Source organism: Onychostoma macrolepis, chromosome 04 (genome assembly GCF_012432095.1).
Source record: "Onychostoma macrolepis isolate SWU-2019 chromosome 04, ASM1243209v1, whole genome shotgun sequence".
Taxonomy (NCBI): Eukaryota; Metazoa; Chordata; class Actinopteri; order Cypriniformes; family Cyprinidae; genus Onychostoma; species Onychostoma macrolepis.
The window spans coordinates 14,874,078-14,883,155 of NC_081158.1; the positions used below are offsets into that span (position 1 = coordinate 14,874,078).

Sequence of the window (9,078 nt, forward strand, 5' to 3'; positions counted from 1 at the left end):
GAAGCTGCAAAGCAGCCTCAGACCATCACACTACCACCACCATGTTTGACTGTTGGTATGATGTTCTTTTTATGAAATGCTGTGTTGGTTTTACGCCAGATGTAACGGGACACACACCTTCCAAAAGACTTTTGTCGCATCAGTCCACAGAATATTTGCCCAAAAGTCTTGGGGACAATCAAGATATTTTTTGGCAAATGTGAGACGAGCCTTTGTGTTCTTTTTGGTCAGCAATGGCTTTTGCCTTGGAACTCTCCCATGGATGCTGTTTTTGCCCAGTCTCTTTCTTATTGTTGAATCATGAACACTGACCTTAATTGAGGCAAGTGAGGCCTGCAGTTCTTAAGATGTTGTTCTGGGTTCTTTTATGAGCTCCTGGATGAGTCGTCGCTGCACTCTTGGAGTAATTTTGGTAGGCCGGCCACTCCTGGGCAGGTTCACCACTGTTCCAAGTTTTCTCCATTTGTGGATAATGGCTCTGACCATGGTTTGCTGGAGTCCTAAAGCCTTAGAAATGGCTTTATAACCCTTTCCAGACTGACACATGTAAACTATTTTGTTTCTCATCTGTTTATGAATTTCTTAAGATCGCGGAATGATGTGTTGCTCTTTAAACATGCTTCACTTTGTCAGACAGGTTCTATTTAAGTGATTTCTTGATTCAACAGGTCTGGCAGTAATCAGGCCTGGGTTTGGCTAGTGAAATTTAACTCAGCTTTCTAAAATAATGTGGTTAATTACAGTTCTTTCATGATTTAATAGGAGGGGGCAAGCACTTCTTCACACAGGGCCATGTGGGTTTGGATTTTGTTTTCCCTTCATAATAAAAAACTTCATGTTGTGTTTACTTGTGTTATCTTTGATGATCTGAAACATTAAAGTGTGACAAATATGCAAAAAAATTAAAAATCAGGAAGGGGGCCAACACTTTTTCACACCACTGTATATCTAAATAGGGACATTGCATAGACATGTACTGTTTTTATACAGCTATTTATAAATACTGTAACCTAACACACACACAGCCTAGATTTTGTCAGGTTTCTAGGTACAAATGTGTCACTATAATATGGTTAATTAGATACATACACACAAAGGAAATATGCAGCTATTTATATATTTTTTAGTGCTAATAAATGGTTATGATTTCAGCAAGACAAAAACACCAAGACAAAACCAGAAAAAAATTAAAATGAATAAAAAAGAAAAATGTAAAAACATCAATCGATGTGATAAACAATTTAAAGGGTAGTCACTTTGCTCATTCGTCTGGAAAGGAAACCGGAAATACAAGCTAATGCAAAGAAGTTCTTTATTTTAGGGTCTCTTAACTAGATGCTAATTAGAATGCATATTAATAGAATATTAGCCATTTATTCGTAGTAATTAAGCACATATTAATGCCTTATTCTACACGACCTTATTCTACATCCCTAATCCTACCCAATACCTAAACTTAACAACTAACTTACTAACTATTAATAAGCAGCAAATTAGGAGTTTATTGAGGGAAAAGTCGTAGTTAATAGTTAATAAGTGTTCCCGAAGTTCCTAATTTCGCTTTGTTCCAAAATCCAAACGATATATATATATATATATATATATATATATATATATATATATATATATATATATATATATATATATACACATATATACATATATACTAGTGGTGGGCATAGATTAATTTTTTAATCTAGATTAATCTCACTGTATTTTGGAATTAATCTAGATGAATCTAGATTAAAATGGCTCATTTGAATTCTGCCAAGTAGATAAGTAAACAACTAGCAGTCATCAAGAATTTTATATTAATAATAACATTGAAGACATTGTATGATTATTCCTTAAAGATAAGGTTTTAATAGTTTTAGTAGTAGTAGCCTATTACGTTCTGCCCAATGTCTTCAAGTGAAACCGAACTTTTATTTTGACGGGTTGCCGTGAGGATAGTTTTTCTCAAATGAAACGCTCGAATGTTTATGAAGTGACTCTCAGAGCAGTTCTGGAGATGTTGTTCATGTATTTATGTCCTCATTTAGTGAGACGACAGACGTTAATATCGCCGCAAGCGTCACGCGGTCTTCTGTATGAGTAGTGAACAAACCCGTGCGTCTGCGCCATACATTAACACAGCGATACATAGAAGTCATATTTAAATAGACGTTTCGCGGCTTAATATTTACAAATAGGAGTGGGAGTGTGCTCACTTGTGTGTGCGCTTACGTTTGTTTGTGTGTGTGTGCGAACCGGGGCGGAACTCCGCTGTGCGCGCGATACAGAGAGCGCGACCATGTAACGTAGAGACAGAAATGATTTGCCGATTTCCATTTGGAAGCTTCTTAAAAATAAATCGAGGTGAAAGTCATCATAGCTTGCGTAGTATAGACCCAGCTCCCAACCCAACTTTGAGAATAGATTCCCAACAAACACAGAACGTTGCCTCAACGTAGCCAACCTTTTAGCAATGTTGTAACAACACGGCTAATAGGTTGTTGGTTCTACATTGTGTCGTTAAGGTTGTTACTGTGTTGTCACAATGTTGCCATTCAACCACGGTTCTGGACCATTTCTGAAGGTTGTGCTTATAGGCTGTCTGGACAACCACTGTACTACATGTACTCGTCACTGTTCCGAAGCACATTTTAAATTTTAACAGACCGTTGGGCCGTTATTCTTCTTCAAGCCAGGATGCGTGAGTATTGCTTATGATTTCTCTTTTAGATAAATAAGATATGTAAATATCCAAACAAAACCTACAATTTTCATGTCCAATGTGAGATTTATTTGTTCTGTTAATAAACTGAGTGGACAGAATAGCTGATAATTCACATACCGAGTAGTTTGCGATCGGGTTTGGTGTAACGTTAATGCTAAGTTAATTATATTACTTTCAGAAGGCCTATTCAGATATTGTTATTTAGGAAAAGGCGTTAAACATATTCTGGTCATGTGATGAAGTGTTTTAACATTATGCCAAAAGTTATAAGCCATAATGAAGCTATGAAAAGGGATTGACATTTCACCACAACAGACAGCGACCTAAGCGCATACTCGCAAATTAATGTTCAATCTGACTAATATCATTAGCCATTGGCCAATAAATTGTTAAATTTAACTCGCCAGTGTTTTTGTTAAAATATATTTCAGCACAGATACATTTTCACTTGCCTACATTTGAACACTCTGACTGAACGATTAAGTTTCACTCTGTCTGGAGCAGTGAGTGCATTATTGGCTGAGGAAAGCGCTCTGCGTTTCTCTCTCTCTCTCACACACACACACACACACACACACACGCAGAGAGTGAGTCTGACATGCCGATTAAAAATGGCACACTCTGTGTATACGGCATCCTGTTAAAATGACCTTGTAAAAGAAAAAGTCAGTCAGTGTAAAAGAGCAATCAAGATTGATCAGAGGCAAAGAGTAGTCTATTTGACTATTCTTCACAATTATGACAAGTAGAAATCAACAAATTATCTTTTAAAACACATATCATGTGTAAGTAACATTTATATAAAAACTCTATTAATGTACAACTGACTTTATTTTTTAATAGTCATATACCTTGTCTTTCAGAATGTTTTCAGTTGTGGAATTCACCTCAGATCACAGTGTAGCTGTAATTCCTGATGCATGGAAAGAAAAATTAGACCAGGTAAGATGTATAGACCTAGACATATGCATATTTGCTACATAAATCTCACTGGTTTATGGTTTTAAATAGTTTCAGTAATACAGTTGCCATATTAGAAAATGCACTTATATTACCTAACTTAGTCACTAGATCATTACAAAAATCATGGATTTTATGTTGATTATGCAAGTTATGTAAAATATTTTGTAACATGTCAACTGTAGCCTGAATTACTGTAACATCTTTATTTCAGTAACAAGAGTGATTCAAAACATGTATCTTGCATCGTCTGCTAATTAAATTAACTGATTGTTAAAAGTACTAAATTAAAAGGAAATAATACTGTTGTGTTTTGGTGGCCAAATGATCTCATTTGATATTACAGTCATCTTGTGCTTTCAAACAATGATTATGTGTAAAGAAATATGACCAGCGGTGTTGCAAAGGTGATCAGTTTGGAGTTTTTACTAATTGTTTTTAAAAAATGTATTGCCAAATTAATGTCAAAATGAATGTATGCAAATAGAGTATAATCTGACCCTTCCTATTTTGCACACCAAAACAAAATATGTAGATAAAAGAGATACATTTTTAAACATTTTGTGTTGAAAAATCTAATCCTCACTTTTAAGTTTTTTTTTAAATGTATATTTATACAATTTCTTCCTCAGGACATCTATTGCTACTGGCCACCCAACAATGTCCAAAGTCTATTAAAAAAAAGGACTTTGCCTGATAAAATAAAGTGGAACAGACTACAAGTCCACAGAGTTTTTAAATCCTCAGGTACGTCAAATATTACCCAGATTTTGTCTTTTGAGATGATGGATTTAAATTTGTATCTTTGTTTGTTTGTTTTTTATAGTTTTTTTTTTTTTATAGTTGCTTATATATGACCCTGGACCACAAAACCAGTCATAAGGGTCAATTTTTCAAAATTGAGATCATCTGGAAGCTGAATAAATAATATTTCCATTGATGTATGGTTTGTTAGGATCTGACAATATTTGTCTGAGATACAACTATTTGAAAATCTGGAATCTGAGGGTGCAAAAAAATCTAAATATTGAGAAAATCACCTTTAAATTTGTCCAAAAGATGTCCTTAGCAATGCATATTACTAATCAAAAATTAAGTTTTGATATATTTACAGTAAGAAATTTTCAAAATATCTTCATGGAACTTGATCTTTACTTAATATCCTAATGATTTTTGGCATAAAAGAAAGATCAATAATTTTGACCCATACAATGTATTTTTGGCTATTGCTACAAGGGTCCCATATATTTGCTTATTTTTCAGGCTGTACTGTTTACAAATTTACAAATGGCCACGACAGCTCTTATGGGTAAAATAAGGTGGATACTTTGATACATTGTTGTACCTTTCATGCCAACTCAAAAAATTACTTTTTTCTTTAGTTGACTACATGACAGCCCATAAGCTCATGAGAAAAGCTCAAATCACCTCGTGTCCTGAACTCTCAGACTCCTCCATCACTGAGAAAAGGCTAACCAGGCTGAAGAGACCACCTTTACGCCTTTTAGAGTCAGATAGTGATATCACAGATATTGAAGACAGTATGTATATGAATTCACATATCTTGTTTGGTTTATAAAGTAATTAAATGATAACTTAAATTTAATAAAATTGTTTTAGGTAATATCAACACCAGGCCACCAGCAAAATACCAACCCTTCCCTCTCCACCGAGAACAATGGAACCAAGAAGGAACTCATCCGAAAGTACAAGAAAATTTAATTTTTTAATTTGTATACCATTGGGCCACACCAATATACATTTATTTACAGTAAACAATTAATATTGTTGTCATTTGTATATAACAACGGTATTATTATTATGATATAAATCTTTCTTTTCTTTTTTTTTAGCACCTGAGCCATCACAGACATGTGGAGGTCTTGACAGCTTGCCAAGAGCTGGATTTTGTGGTAAGTATAAATAATAATGAAGATAAGCAGTTTTACACAATACACCATATACCAAAAATGATTGCAGCCCTGTAATTTATTATCTCAATGATCCAAACATGCCAGGGGGCTACAGAGCAACTATCAATGCCGATAGCACCCATTCAATGAGGCCACAACATTTAGGTATTGTTTGTTTGTTTGTTTATTAATTTGAATTGGCAATTTCCACTACAAAGGCATAATCCGAATGCCATCTACTAGCCATGTAAAAGCTGTATCTGATAGCCAGTACAGAATAGTTATTAAACATGTAATTGTACTAACACAAATGAAATATTCCTTTTTAGATTTCTGCAATACACCAAACTGGGATGTCCAGAGTGAAGGACATAGGGTTATGGCACATCAATTTGAAGGCAAGATACATACAACTTTTTTTGGAAAATGTCATAGCCTACAGTCTCTTGCTCGAGACTAATAAAAACGGAAGAGACACTGTATCTCAAGTGATTTCCATGAGCGTGATTCAAGACGGAGTGAACACAGACAAAGGTGTTTCATTCATTCATAACTCAACCCCCCCCCATCCCCGACGCGGTTTTGCGTAGGGCCCCCAGAAGTCTAGGATCGCCACTGGTTTTACAGCAGTTACCGTGTTTAATGTGTGAAAGCAGCATTTGTCTTATCAAACTTAAAAGAGATGTATTTAAATATTGTTTATATGAGAGAATCACAATAATGTATCTTTTGTAGCACCAAGAATGCAAGAATGGAGTCATGAACATAATTCAAATGTGGATCAACACCAACATAGTATGTTACTTATCTTTGATGCAAAATTTGATCATGATAGAGCACTAGTGGCTTTGAGTCTATTTTGAAAACCTCAAAATTGATGAAGTGCTATTGTGAAGTTTTGCATACAAATTTTACTTCTTTTTTTTTTTTGCCTAGAATCAGCCTGGACAGCCAGTGGCAATGGAAGCTGGACAGATACTCAAAGACAAAATTGTAAGTAATGTTAAATCGGGTACTGCATCCAAAAATTACAATTTTCCCATTATTTACTCAATCTCACGACATCCCAGATGTACAAATCCAATCTGAAATGGGGACGTTTTGTAAAATGCAATAAAATCAATTTGTGAAAATTAAAATCAATTTGTTTTTACAAAATGCATTTAAATTGGTCAGTGAAAGCATTGTAAGTATTTTCTTTGTACTTTTGTAAATTAAATAAAAGACAAAGATAATTAACAAACCACAGATTCTCATTTTTAAGTGGAGTAGCCTTTTAAGCTAATATTCTTTGTATGTGTACTGTATGTGTTTGATTTTTCTTTTTACTTGCTTGATTTTCAGATTGTACATCAAATAACAGTAAGTAATATTAATAACTCCATAATATTTCTAAGAGGTTTTATATTTCATATAAACCTTTATGTATAAGTTTTTTTTATATATAAAATATCAAACCAACAGAAGTTCTTACAAACTGATATTATATTACAGATTTTCAATTAAATGTCCTTATAAAACTGGATAAAGTAATTGCAAAACAGGAAGAGCATTCTCTCTTGCTTCGGCGGCTACTGCAGACAAGAGAGGAAGACACAGGGCCAGAGAACCCGATCCCATCTATTGGTCAGTTACCTGACTTGCTCTCCTTTGAGGATAAGCTGAGGGTGGACGAAGAGCTCCAAAAAAAAACAGTTAAGAATTTCACATTCTTATTTGCAGCTCAACTATTCTGTGTGTATGCATAGGATTTGACAATTCCATTTATATTAAATTCAGGTTAAATACCTTTCTACAATTGGAGGACCAAACTATGGAGAGACAGTGCGGCGAATCATGAGAAAATCACTTCCTCAGAAGTTTGGTCACGCTTTAGCCTCAAAGGAAGGAAGGGGAAGAGGAGACTTGAAGAACTCTCAGTTTATCGAGTTCTAATAAGTATAAAAAAAATCAACAGTGTCTGCATATATTTTATTGTATACGTTCTATTGCATTTTCAATTATCATATATTTAATATCAAGAGGTATTGCATTACAGTGACATAATTCTACATGATTGCCAATAGAAATGGGATGAATACCTGTTTGTTCAAATGTAAAGTATACTTGTTCATCTCTAAAAACTTTACTTAAACCATTTAGGGGCAATAATGAAATCACAACCTGGGTCTACTAGCATGGATGCTGAAAGCCAGATTGCAGAGACCCTTAAACATGCACCAGGTCTGGTTAGGAGAAAGGCTAATGTGAGTATTTTTACAATGAATTATATTACTGACAATATGTGTATATATAATATGTTATACTTTTTTTCTTGCCCAGACAACATTTTCACTGGCCCTGCCACAAAAATATAATGGCTGTTTTTATTGTTGTTTTGTATCCTTGTTATCTTGTATTCTCATAAATAAACTTATGGCAAAAATTAAGATACTAGTTAAATATAAGGTAAATATAAGTGAAACAAATTAACAAATTACAAACAATAGCACAATAAATAAATAGAACAAAGATACTTATTAAACACTGCTTTAGGTTTGTAGGTGATCAGGTACAGAAATTGAATAATCAAATGTAATAACATTGCATATTCTTCACTGTTTAAATTAAATATAGATGAATCATTACCGCTACAAAAGTTAATCAGTCAAGAGCAATGAGTGTTTTTTGTTTGTTTTTTCCTACCTGACAGCAGTGAGGTCACTTTAGATGTGCATGCGTCCAATATATTGTTACATATACAATATTTCAACTTTTTACTTTCAATTATGACATATATCCTTTTCGAGGATATGCTCCAAGAGGGGTATTTTATTATTACTGTCCAGCCCTGGTTAAGTACTTTTTTTTTTCTTTTTTTTTTCCTCAAAGTCTCAAGGCTACAGTTAAGTGCAAATCAATGTTTTTAATATACACTAAATGAATCCAAACTAAAAACCGAGTGTGAGATTTTTAATATTGCTTTAATGTTCTGTACAGATGATATTGACATGACACTAAGTCTGACATTTAATTTTACAGCGATCAGTTACTCCACATTTACAAGATGGCTCATTGGACCTCTTCTCATAATTTTAAGTATTCAGAGACTCAGCCTTATGGGTAAAGTAGCCTAGCATTTCTGTACGTATGACTGGAGCTCAAACCTGGCTTATGTCACCCTACATCTTTTTCTTTCATATCTGTACTACCATGTTAAAATAAGGACCTAAAATAAAAAAAAATAAAAACTTTTTTTTTTAAGTCTGAAAAGACCACGCTAATGTGATGTTTCTCTCAGGAGTCAGGTTTGATCTTTGTCTCTCTTTTCTAACTTTTTCTATTGGCTGCGCTCTGATTGCGGATATGTTTCTTCTTTCCTTTCATTTCTCGGTAACACTTTACAATATGGGTGCACAAATATGCATTAAATACTGCTTAACTAAAGCACAGATAATCATGAGTTAAAGTATAACTCATGATGAACTAAACCAATGATTACTGCAT

The 9,078-nt window shown here is 34.0% G+C and overlaps 1 long non-coding RNA gene across 1 annotated transcript in view; it reads left to right on the plus strand.

Annotated features, from left to right (window-relative positions):
• Positions 1-7,463: 7,463 nt before the first annotated feature.
• LOC131538667 (uncharacterized) overlaps positions 7,464-9,078 on the plus strand; it is a 2,732-nt gene continuing 1,117 nt past the window's right edge. Inside the window, exons 1-2 of the long non-coding RNA XR_009270635.1 lie at positions 7,464-7,838; positions 8,614-8,670. This is a non-coding gene — a long non-coding RNA (uncharacterized LOC131538667). The remainder of the gene's footprint in view (positions 7,839-8,613; positions 8,671-9,078) is intronic.